The following is a 14100-nucleotide window of genomic DNA, read 5'->3' as shown; positions in this document are numbered from 1 at the left end:
AGGGGCGGGGTGGTATTGGTTGATGACATGAAAGAAGTAGATTTTATTTTTCAATTTTTTTTATTGTAAATATATCACACAAAAAAGACAGTCAACCAGTGATTATAATTTACACTTGATATTTCTTAAAAGTACTACATTTTAAAACATATAAATACCGTCTTATAATTTAAATTATGAAGCAATTATATATTTGTTTAGATATCTTGGAAAACAAAAACTGTTTATAACAATATAATTTTTAAATATTTAATTTATAGGAAGACAATAACTCGTACTTAATAACTGACTGTATATTCTAATACAGTTGGAAAAAAAATGTCCGTCCAAAATAAATTATTGCAATCACACTAAAATCTGCGCCCACAAAAAGAAACTAAAAATTACATTTGACACTAAGAAGAAAAGTATATATAATAAATTGGAAACCATCGGCACATTTTGCAAAGCGTCATTTAAAGTTACCCAATCGATGGTCTTTGATATATGTATAATGCTTGGCCACAGTTTTTGAAAATAATTTAGTCATCCATTTTTTTAAAGACACATATAAGAATAAAGCTAAAACTGTATCCATTTATCAATATAGTACCTTAGTAATTGTTTGAATGAAACTGTTGGCTTTTTTTAGTATTTAAAAAGAAAATTTAACGATACAAATTAGTATGGAAGTTATATTTTCGGTTATTGCCCTTCGAATAAGACAGTATATTAGAACCATTCATTCTAGACTAATTGTGTAATTACTTTATATATATATATATATATATATATATATATATATATATATATATATATATATATATATATATATATATATATATATATATATATATACTAGCCGTCCCGGCCAGGCCCTGCTCTGGCTTCTGTGAAAAACGTTTCTGTTAAAGACCATTACCTGTGTGTTTAGTAATCATCATAAACCCGGCATTGCTCACCCAAACCACGACCAACCAAAACCAAAACAACAAAACGCAAACATAACGCTAACACAATTACAAATACAAACGAAAACAAAAACCTAGCAACAAACCCAACCACAACCACAAACACCAATACAAACACAAAGAAAAAACAAACAAAAAAGCAAACGAAAACAAAAACCTAACAACAAACCCAACCACAAACACCAATACCAAAAAAAAAAAAAACAACGAAAAAGCAAACGAAAACAAACCAAATCCAAACGCAAAACCAACCAAAAACACAAATACAAACCCAAACAAAAAAAAACACAAACAAAAACGAAAAAAGAAAGAACAAAAACGAACCAAATCAAAACGCAACCACTAACGCAAACCCACCTAAACACAAAGAAAACACTAACGCGAACATAAACGCCCGGGGCGGAATCACCTGTTTTAGCTTAATGAACGACTATAGTACCCCAACTTATTCATAGTTTTTGCACTCACTTAAACGAACGCGCCTGTTTCAATTTAATGAACAATTATAATACTCCAAGCTTATCCGTAAAATACCTGCAACATTTGCACTTGATCAATCCCCGCTAATTATGTAATTATTTTTTTCCCAACACCAAAACAAAGTAATTAAAAAGTAAATGCTTTTCAACTAATGCAATGTTTTTATAAAGGGAAGTAATTGTGTTTTGCCTAATTTATAAAAGGGAAGTAAGCGCTACAGGACTAAATAAAGACATAATTAGAATTTTTGTAAAAGATGATATTTTTTTAAAACTTTTGTTTAATGAACATGCCGACAATTATTACTGTAATTTGAAAAATGAAAATGATTTCCCAACACTTTTAATAGTAATTTTTTAACTCATAAATTTAGACAAATGCGCACGATAATTTTCTAACACTTAAATCCATCGATAACCAGCGACAAACAAACATATGCGTTACAGAATTGAGCTTTATATATTATATATATATATATATATATATATATATATATATATATATATATATATATATATATATATATATATATATATATACATTATATTGGGATATTTTCAATGAATGTAACACTGTATGATATTTATCACATTAGTAAGCAACGTCATTTCTACTGTTTTTTTCATAATTAAATTGAAATCCTACCAGTACTTACCTAGAAAATGGAAAGTTACAGCAGCTTGTCATTTTTCCGTTCAATATCTTACGAAGTTGATAGTTATTGCATTAATACTGGTTTTTTTAACACACACGTTTAAATCATGTATGTGTTTGATATATATTACAATCGAAATGTAGACGCGCGTCTTCAATGTGTCTTAAATGTGTCTTAAACGTGTTTTACATGTGTCTTGCGTGTGGCTTAATTGATTCAGTCGCCAGTGTTAGTTTTATCAAGTTTGTCTGTGTGAGGGTCATTATTGTATCCATCCATCATTCACCACTCATGTATCTGTCGCCCATTCACCCATCACCCCACACCTACCACTTATGTATCTATCACCCATCCACCCATCACCCCGCACCTACCACTTATGTATCTATCACCCATCCACCCATCACCCCACACCTACCAATCATGTATCTATCACCCATCCAACCCATCACCCCACACCTACCACTCATGTATCTATCACCCATCCACCCATCCCGCACCTACCACTCTTATACCAGCTGGTGACAGCATAGTCCTGATGAGATTACACTGATGTAACACTATGAACAGAAATCATGTTTAATAAGAGACGTACACAATCTCTAGGTCTCTAGTTTTACTTGTAAACATTCTACCATGACATGCGCACTAGCCAACACTTAGACCACTCAGGGTGTGAGCTGAGATACAAGAAACACATCCAACACTTAGACCACTCAGGGTGTGAGCTGATATACAAGAAACACATCCAACACTTAGACCACTCAGGGTATGAGCTGAGATACAAGAAACACATCCAACACTTAGACCACTCAGGGTGTGAGCTGAGATACAAGAAACACATCCAACACTTAGACCACTCAGGGTGTGAGCTGAGATACAAGAAACACATCCAACACTTAGACCACTCAGGGTGTGAGCTGAGATACAAGAAACACATCCAACACTTAGACCACTCAGGGTGTGAGCTGAGATACAAGAAACACATCCAACGCTTACAGTGACAGTAACAGGACATTTTGATCATCACAAGTTTTGGCGTTAATCTATACGATTTTTTCAATAAAGAGAAGAATAAAATAAGTCATGTTGTCGACAATTTTTCACGCTTATTGTTGTATTGTAAAAAGGCTGATTATGATAGTGGCAGGCTTTAAATAGTAGTGGATCACCCTTATCAGAGCAGTAGCCTATTTGTGGTTAAAATAATGGTGGTGTTGGTGATGATGGTGATGATACTTTGGATGACGATAAAAACATATTGCTGTAGCTATTTAAACAATGTCGAGTTCGGGTCGCGTACCTTCTCTTTGAATATACTTAACACTCCAGTCGGACAGTTCCACCATATCTAACCGTCCAACACGTTCACCTTTGGCACACAGCTCTTTGTATTTTGACCAGTTTTAAAGTATGTGAGATATTAAACAAAATGAGGGGCCATGAACCCTATGTGGCCTTACGACCTTTGAATGTTATGATCGTTAATAACACATCGAACGAGTACAGCGAATGATACTTTTAAAAGGAAGACAAAAAAACAAAAATAAAAAATAAATCATATATTTTTTATATTTATACTATGAAGTTTAAATAGTGTATTTATTGTTTTTTTTTCTAGTCTATGTTTTACTTCCATATTGTAGTGCTAAAAATAAACATGACATACAATTAGCCACCCTATTAAAAGGTTAATTAAAGGCGCTGAAAGGTACACAATACATGTTATTGAATGAGTTAATTAGGTGTAATGTTTAAGTGGTCTATTAAGTTTTTGTGGACGTTAGCTTCAGAGGTGGGAGGTTGATTTGGTTGTTGACATGTGACACGTGACACGTGTAGACTGGGTGAGGACTGAGGGGGTGGGGGAGGGGTGTAATATTTTAAATATTTTCGGTCGCCATACATGGTTGGATAACCTTTTATTCGATATCATACAATTAATTTTGAAGCGTCTTATAACTAGCGCATCCGAATGTAACAATATCATGTTTTAAATGCATACGTCTTGTCATGCATAATTTGTGTTTTAAATATTACGTGTCTACCATGTGTGATGTATGTGTCAAATATTATTTGATAAGGCCAATGGTTTATTTAAACATTATAATAAAACACAACTCGTATTACAACATTTTAAGCCCGATTATTTTAAAGACTGTATTAATTAATAATTGGTTATTCTGTGGAGACAGGGTATACGCTAATATAGTTGTACAAATTGAACCTGGCTTATACATGTATGTACACATGGAAACTGGTTTATAAAATATATATATATATGTATATATATATATATATATATATATATATATATATATATACATATATATATATATATATATATATATATATATATATATATATATATATATATATATATATATATATATATATATATATATGTACAAATCGAAACTGGCTTATAAATGCACGTAAAATTAACACCTGGATTGTAACTTTTTTTGTTTGATTTGTGTTGAGTGGTATGGACTAATAACTATTACTTAAATACATTTAAAAAATAAATAATAATATAAGTAACTAATTTAGTTTGTGTAGCTGCAAAATTACCTAAAACACAGCTAGGATGTAAATGATGTGATTACATTGTTGAATCCTTGTATTGTGTTAATAATGTATTAAAAATCTGCATGTATTTAAACAAATGTTGTTTTTTTAACACGTCCCATTTTGCTTTAAAATGTGTTAAGGGAAATACTTTCTATGATATCCTTTATTTATAAAAAAGACAACCAAAAACAGTACAACAGTCAAAGCTAATTAACATTTGCTATTCATTCAATATATTAATGTTTTTTAAAAATGTACTGGTATAAACAAATATTGATTTTTTTGAAGGATATCTAAATATATATATAGAACTGACTCATAGTTTAAAATGTTTAACGGTATTAATATGTTTTGAAATTTAGTACTTTAAAGAAATCTTATGCTTAAATGTACTTATCCGCCGGTACGTGATATTTCTACACTTAAAATTGAAAATAACATCTTCTTCCCTTCGAAGTAACAAACCTGCATGAGATGTGGTAGATGAAGTAGAGATCAACTGTTTCTTGAGATAACACATTATCAGATGACCTGACATATACCAGATTAAGGTGTCATCATACCATCTTATTCTAAATCAATCTATCTGAAACGTAAAAAATGAATTATATATGTAAACCTAGTCTGTTGTTTGGGTGGACCGCTGTTTGTAATTATAAAGATGTAAATACATTAACCAATCATTAATAAAAGCATGCTAATAAAAACAGTGCATTTCTTTTATACTTGTTTAAAAAAAAGCAATAAATTCGGATTAAGCAATATTACGTATGGAGTGTTAATGTTCCCTTTGTTAAGTATTTTTAAAAAAAAAACCTTCCCTGACCTCGAAAATCAGGACCCCCATACACCATAGTATACTATATTAAAAATTTAGAAAAAAAAAAGAAGAAAAAAATAATAATGTCAGACTCTCACCCCCTATACCCAATGACCCTCTCCCTGCTTTTATGATATCATTACAACTCCACCCATCCCACATCTAGCATCAAATTTGTTTGTTTTTCCACCTCAAATGTTGCCATCTATTCTCTGTTGTCTGGAGCCAAATTGACAGGAGCCTTTTTGTCATGAGCCAAAATGACGATAGCCTATTTGTCGAGAGTCGTAATGACGGGGGCCGTTTTGTGGAGAAACTAAATGGCGGGAGCCTATTTGTCGGGAGTCGTAATGACGGGGGCCGTTTTGTGGAAAAAACTAAATGACGGGAGACTATATGTCGGGAGCCAAAATGACGGGAGCCTATTTGTCACGAGCCTTATTGACTGGAGCCTTTTTGTCGGGAGCCTATATAACGGGAGCCTATTTGTCGGTAGCCTAAATGACGGGAGCCTATTTGTCGGGATCCTATATGACGGGGTCCATATTTCGCTGACGCTTTTGACGGGGTCATTTTGACGTGGCCTATTTTTCGGGGCCGATTTGTCGGGGTCGTTTTTACGGGGCCGTTTTGTCACTGGCTGGCTTGACGCCGCACGCACAAAAACAAATGAGATCAACGTTGAGCTATTTGGAATTGATGCTGGTTCGCTTCAAAATAAGATTTGAAAACCAAACATTTGCGGAGCGGTAAGTTTACTGATCTCAAGAGCAAGTTAGATGATTTGGAGGTCCAGTAAAACATGCACGTTTCACTGTACAACTGGAGAGCTCTAAAAGAAATGTCGCGAGTTGAGGCCCTATTACGTGACGCATGGAAAAGTCTTACAGGATGCTACAGTGAGGTGAAGAAGTTGGCTGACATTGGAGTGCTGAACATCTTAGGGTCAACATATTCATGCGAGCAACGTGTTCTTGCATTAATATAATACCAAGTATACAAGCCAACTAACTATAGGCGTGCTTGAAACTGAAAACGGGTTATGAGCCAGGTTTAAACAAACTTTTAAAAGGCTCGAAAGGTGAATCTGTTGTATATATATATATATATATATATATATATATATATATATATATATATATATATATATATATATATATATATATATATATATATATACAATATAAAATATCAAAATATTTAAATACAAGTGTTATTGGCTCTTTGAAAACTGGGATATATGGTAAATTTTAACTTTTGGCTCTTCCGTCCGAAGGGTTGCCGACCCCTGACCTACCAGCATATGACACGATCTTGAGGATGTCTATGTCAGACCCTTGCTTTACTAGACATGATTATGTATCGGTTATTACCACACAAAAAAGTTTCCAGCATAATACACATCAATGCATCACCATTGCATATCATGTTTTGCTTTTTTCAGAAACATGTATGCATACAGATCACTGTTTAAATATATATAATTATATACTTTTTAAAATTTTAAATTAGCAATCAGCTTCACAATCTTCACGGTTTGAAAAACAAAAAAAAGTTTTGTTTATATTTACTTCGTATTTTTCCTAAAACGTTTTAATTCTTTATTATGACGAATTAAAAAGCGAATATTATGCATCTCCTTAATGTTATCTCCCTTGTTCAGTTTAACCCTTTCATGACCAAGGGACACCGGTGTCCCAAATTTTCAAATTATCACCAAATGAAATTGGAATAACATAGGGTTGTTGAATTTGCTTTAAAACATTTATTACATGATAGACTTAACATAAATAAAGCTGCTTTCAGTATATATGAGATAGTTTTGTTGTCATAATTATGGGAACTTTGCATTTTTAGACCACTCACAATGCTACAGTTTATATTTTTATATAAAAAATACTAACTGTAACAGAAAGAAATTACTGGCGGTTTTTCAAAGGTTTAGTATTTAGGTATTATATTTACATTTGTTTTTCCTAATAGCTTTGCTTGTTTTTTTTAAAAAGTATTTTTTTTTCCTTGGGACATATATGTCCCTACGGTCCGGAAGGGAGCTAACTTTTTTTACAATGTTGCTAAGCATGGGTTTTGGCATTAGAATACAAATAGTTGCAAAGCTTTTGTTTACTATAACTGAACAAAATGCTGTGCAAATACTGTTTATTTACAATAAAGACGATGAAAACAACTTGCTTCTTTATGAAAAAGATGTGAATTTTCTGTAGAAATATGCCGACAAAGTAAGTGTAGGAGCTATAATCGAACGACTTGTTCAAGTCCCAGAGCAGATTGTCACTACTACGATAAGGCCTACACCTTATTCTAGTCATTCTGTTTTGCATACATTGCATACATCGTCAATCTCACATGCTATAGTGACTAATATTCCCTCAAATCTGCATGGTCCGCGCAGTATTTGTGAACATGCCGTGCTGTCATTTTGTAAAATACATGTTACCTTGTATGAGATTTTTAGAACACCGCACACAAAATATATACGATGTACACTTGAGTATTTCCCTAAGAGGGAGCGTTAATAGTTACAATTACCCATCCGACATCCCCAACCCGATATTACCACCTCTGAGCAATTACCACTCGTCCAGTTATGAATAGGTTAGGACTAGGGTAAGGTTAGGGTTAGGGCTAGTTTTAGGGTTAAATGTAGATTTAGAGTTGGAGTTAGGGGTTTTGTTAGGGTTAGCTATAGGCTTGGAGTTTGGGGTTAAGATCAGGGGTCTTCAGCATCGGTGGGGGGGGGGGGGGGGGAAAGGGGAGGGGAAGGGGAATTTGGACGGGGTGGTAATGTCCTAGACCCGAAGCTGACACATATCATTATCATCAATAGAACTAGACTTGCCAAAACATGAACAACCAAACGTTTTTGTGATAATTGAAAAAGGAGAATGGAGCAAGATATTATTTTCAACTAGAGGCTTCTGAAAACACAGTTTCCAATAAAAGTTATTGACTATGGTTATAGGAAATTGACAATAGATGTTGATTGAAATGAACATTCTAATGATTTTAGGCAATTAAATCCATGTTTCATACATTGATAATTTGTTGCCAAGATAATGATTTGGAGTCAAAAAGCCAGTTATACCTATATTTGACAAGAATGCAACGCTTGCTACAATGCAAAACCAAGCTTGAATATAGGCAAATGATAGCAAGAGCTCACATTTAGGGATTACATCTGATATTTTCAATTTCTAATGTACCAGAACAAATAACACAAGTTAGATCACTTTTAGAATAAACATATTGACATAACTAACAACATAACCTATTTTCGATAATTTTCCTTTGAGGACCGTAGGGACACATATGTCCCATGCTGTATCTCAAAAACTATTTAAGATATCGGAAAACCGTTAACATTTTTGAAATCTACGTGTCATTTTACTACTAAATGTGTGTACATATATTTGAAATTATGCCTGTAATCCTTGTGGTCCTGAAAGGGTTAAACGAATGTAGGGGCCATAGTGCTCATATGGGAGCCCGGGGCGCCGGAGGAGAACCCTATTGTATCGCGACTGATCCCGCTGTGCAGGTCATCCAATAGGCGGACCCCGTGTGCTAAGACAGGCACTGGGAAACTTTGGGCGCTCAACCACACATGTACGTGGGGCGCCGACACCACAATATTTAAACCATGTTAGGGCTATGATAGAAAACTTTGGGCGCTCAACCACACATGTACGTGGGGCGCCGACACCCCAATATTTAATCCATGTTAGGGCTATGATAGAAAACTTTGGGCGCTCAACCACACATGTACGTGGGGCGCCGACACCCCAATATTTAAACCATGCTAGGCCTATGATAGAAAACTTAGCGGGACTGTTGGTAAATAATTAGTGAATGGGTTCAAAGTAATATTGTATGTAGTGAATCGTTTACGTATAAACTGTTCCTGAGATAATTGTGACAGTCAAATTTACTCAGTCACATCATGGTTTACCTTACAAATCAGATAGTGAACCAGTGTGTTCTAATCTTCTTATGTATTGTTTAAAGCAGGGGTCTCCAAACTACGGCCCGCGGGCCGAATGCGGCCCGCGAAGTCCTCTCATCCGGCCCGCGGAGATCTTTTTGTCCACAGAAGAAACGTTTGTTGGTGATGGGCTGATGAACTTTGTCCAGAAAAAATCAAAGACATGCCTGGAAGCAACTGGCCCCCGTACTAAAATTTAATGGTTAATGCGGCCCTCGGATTGAAAAGTTTGGAGACCCCTGGTTAAAGCTTAAAATAGTTGTTACTAATTCCGTTTTATGCGAAGGTGTCTCTATGAGGAAAAATGACCATTGCTAATGCTTGGCGGTTGCATGTTTTAATTAGCAGGATTGATGAGCTGACATATATGGATCAGTTAGCATTCAGACGAATAATTGCATAATCGTATTTACAAAAGAAAAGTACAGTCGTTCAACATCATCAACAGTCCCTACAGTGGATTAAAACAAATTATGGTCATAATCCAGAGCATATTGAAAACCTATTGCGTTGTGTTATTTGTCATAGTTGGATCCGCTGGCGATGTGAAAAATGCAACAAAAAAAAACCTCTTTGTGTTGAACGACTTTGCTTTGGACAATTTCACTCCTAATCTGCACAGTGTACGCAGCTGAGTACACCCCTTTACCTTTTTGGCTATGTAAATGTTTCTGTATTTTTTGTAATAAATGTGCTAATCTACCCAATATGTCATACTAAATAACATTAAAATGTAATTTGTGCATGTAGTTTTCATTTGGGCTTTAATGGGTTAATCAGCTTTTGATATAACATAGTGTATATGCTTACAGCTGTTGTTATAACAAAACTTGTCGTTGTTGCATGAAACGGATGATTTTAGATACTGATGTCCGATAATAAAATAGGTGTGTTGGGTTGTTAGTAGTATTATAACCTCGACTAATGTTATGGTTAGAAAGTATGGTTAGGCATATGGTAGGGCTAGGGTTGGTGTTAGGGTTAGGGACAGGGTTAGCATTGACATTAGACAGCAATGTGTGTATTTAGTTAACTACCAGTAACCTAACATCACTTTTTTATGAAGATTCTATTATCGGACACTGGTTAAATTTTCCCCCATGACACTATGTTCGCATCAACAACAACATATATATTCGGCTTTCTATAACTCGGACGACACGCTTTGTGTAGGCCTATATTTAACTTCAGTCTGTCAGAATATATTAGTCTTATAACAACATTTAGGATTTGCTAATAAAAGATGTAGTCTGGCTGATCTTCACATTTCAGCAACAGTAACTTATAATTATATAAGTAGATATAATGTAATGTAAGATAGTTTTGTATAGAATTATATGTTTACTTTATTTAAAAAAAAAAATAACAAAATAGCAAGCTGGCCGACTTGGTGGTGACGATATAACAAATGTAACATCAACATTTACTAAACGAAACTCTAATGTACGGTTTAACTACCAGCATATCACACGATCCTGACAACGTCTATGTGAGACCCTTACTTTCCTAGATATGATTATGTATCTGTTAATATTTTCTCCCAAAACAAAATGTTTCCCAACTAACAACTGTTCGAACTACCATCATTAGGTGCTATGTATTTTTGCATTTATATGAAACATGTATGCACACAGATCACAGTTTTAAAATATAATAGTATATACTTTTTAATTTAAAATAAGTATGCTGCTATATAATATTCACGGTTTTAAAGATAGAAAAATAGATTACCTATATTTACCCCGTATTTTTCCTAAAACGGTTTAATTCTTTATTATGACGAATTAGATAGCGATTATTATGCAAGTTTATTAATGTTATTTCCCTTGTATAGTTTAAGTTAAAGAAATTGCATCCGATATGCAAGTTTTGATTTGTGTTAAAAAGTGATATTAAAAAAAAAAAAAAAAGCCCCAAAATAACTCAACAATAGACTGCCAACAAGCAGAGCAGATAAATAACAAACAGCAAATAATTTTCTTTTCAGCCAAACAAGAGAATCGGGAATAGACGTTACTGCATTTTTTATTTTTTTTAAATTTCTTTTTTAAACACAGTTTGAGTAATTAAGAATAAACCATGGGTGATTAAAGAACCGTAAAAACGACCTAAAATTGATCAGCTGACTGTGATTGTGAGGTATGTTTCACCAGATGATGAGCTACCCGTTACACGTTTTTTTAACTTCCCTAGACATGGGTAGCTACACGGGGGAATGTATGGCTGAGGTTGTGTACAACTACCTTTAGAATGTGGAGAAAATATGTTTTAATAAGTGTTGGATAATATTGCTGCCAGTGCCACTATTCTCTACATGATGGCTATTTTTTTAATACAATTTACTTTATTATCAGAATCTGACAGTCATAAACTCAAAGATCAAAACTTGTCGATTAAAAACGCGAATTAACTAACAACTGTGGTTTAAATTGTAAAATGAACCATTTCGGTGCATCGATTTACTTCAGTCAAATAAATGAAGAGATGCAACTTAATTATGTGTTTTCATTTAAGTTTTATTTAATTGAAAGTCAACGTTTGAAGTTAAAAAATATTTAAAGAATGTTTTAAAAAAAGTTTTTGTTTTCATGTACGTGTGGTTAATTTTCTACTCTCGATAAATTACAAAATGTTAGAAAAAAACAAATATATATATATGTATGAAATTATGTACTCCACAAATATTGCATTCAATATTTTACTATACGTTGGAGCTATCTTTCATGTATCATAATTCAGAAAGTCAATATTTTTTAACCAATGGCTTATATATAGATTTAAGTAAAGATGCAAATACGGTGCATGTTTGGTTGTCTATTTGTCTGTCAGTGTGTCTGGTGTAAATTAAATAGTGTCACTAAGTTTTCAAACTTCACAGGTACTTGATAACTGACAGTGTCATTTAATACAGTTGAAAGTAAAACACAACTGCAATGTGTCCGTCCGAAAAAAAATGTATTTTCCATCACACTTAAATGTGCTGCCCACGCTATGAAATAAATTACATTTGACAAAGTACAGTAAAACGTATCCCCTCACATTAACATGTTCCTCCTTGTGTCTAATGTAGACAACAGGTTATGTGTCGATTAAAGATAACTTGTTATGCATTTTAATCCTAACACGTCAAACTGGTCAAAATAATTGTTGTTACCATTACGACTGTCCCTTATGTTAATTGTTCTTTTGTTAAAATAAACTTTTTTAAAAAAAATTCATTTCAATTTTAATGTATTTCACGAGCATTTAAATAAATGATAAGTGACCAAATTATATATTTCCCAAACATGGCATCTAAACTGAAAATCATAACTGACATATAATAAAGCAACCTACTTTTGTTTATACTTATATACTTGCAGTTGTTTATGGTTAATGAAAAAAAAATCAATCTAAAACAAATATAGTTAAAAAAAGAAGAAAAAATGCAATTATTTGAGAATCCCATATGTAGTTGTTTGTACCAGGCGTTCCATCAAGCCAATATCTTTTCCAAACAACTCAAGGCGAGTCTGCATGCCGGAAATCTGTTTGTGATCCTTTAGGCTGTACCCATGTCATGTGACATTTCTGTTCTATTTCATCAATAGATTATCTCACTAACCCAAGCCTCGCAGCTTTCATGACTAACAGCTCAACCAGATTTGTCTTAATTTTGACAGTCGGGGCAATACTATCAAATGTCCGTTGTCTGTCTGTTGCTGGCCTTTGGAATATCATCTCCATCAAACATAACAGATTGATCTAGTTCCCTAGTTACAAGTTCATTGACTTTCAGATCCGGCTGAGTAGACCATTTATCCTTCAGTCCTATGATGTTGTCAATATCTCCGCTGTTAAAGGCATACAGAAGATCAACCAGCCATTCTTTATCTGTGTCCTTCAAGGATGTCAAGATATCATGGGCAAGGAGCTCACCAAAATTGTATACACCCTCGTCTATTACAGCTGCTAAATAAAGTAATATTAAAAGCTCTCTCTACCTGCTCGGTTTTTGGCATGTCTATCAGATCTGTGCAGCCTAAGAATCTAAGGGCCACTTGACAGTACTGAGCATGGTTGCTCATTAGCTATTGAAAGTTGCTCGTTAGTTCATAGAAACGTCCATGTACTGTGGTCACTCCATCTATATCATTAAAAATCTTCTCTCACTTTTCCATTAGGGCCTTCACTAGAGGGAATTCTTTATTCCGGAGATACATTTTACCCATTGTAGTCATACACAAAAAATTTGACTTCTTCACTGGTTTTAACTTTCTCTTTCATTTTCTCAAGAAGTTATATGGCTTGTTTCGGATCTGGGTATTGCTGGACAACATAAACACAAAGCTCAGGCAGAGGGGGGGGGGGGGGGGGGGGGGGATTTTGTGCTCACAATAGGACAGGGAATTCTCATACAGCCGTAGCATTCCATCTCATTTTGAAAAGATATGGTTTCTTACAAACTGCAGAAGCCTTAGAATTGATGCCATATTTCTTGTAGTATAACTCTTAAGTCCCCATTCAGTGGAAACATCACCCGTACTTTTCTTTGTTGTTCTGCTAGATAACCAGCTACGTTAGGTATGATTGATATGTTTCTAAAATCTATTATTTCTATCGTCCACCTATATTTCTT

The 14100-nt window shown here is 34.0% G+C and overlaps 1 pseudogene; it reads right to left on the bottom strand.

Annotated features, from left to right (window-relative positions):
• Positions 1-12913: 12913 nt before the first annotated feature.
• On the bottom strand, positions 12914-13808 carry LOC131939145 (26S proteasome non-ATPase regulatory subunit 13-like; annotated as a pseudogene).
• Between the last annotated feature and the right edge of the window lie 292 nt (positions 13809-14100).

This window comes from Physella acuta, unplaced genomic scaffold, assembly GCF_028476545.2.
Source record: "Physella acuta isolate Inbredline_101_S28 unplaced genomic scaffold, ASM2847654v3 ptg000265l, whole genome shotgun sequence".
Lineage (NCBI taxonomy): Eukaryota > Metazoa > Mollusca > Gastropoda > Physidae > Physella > Physella acuta.
This window is presented reverse-complemented; position numbering and strand designations above follow the sequence as displayed.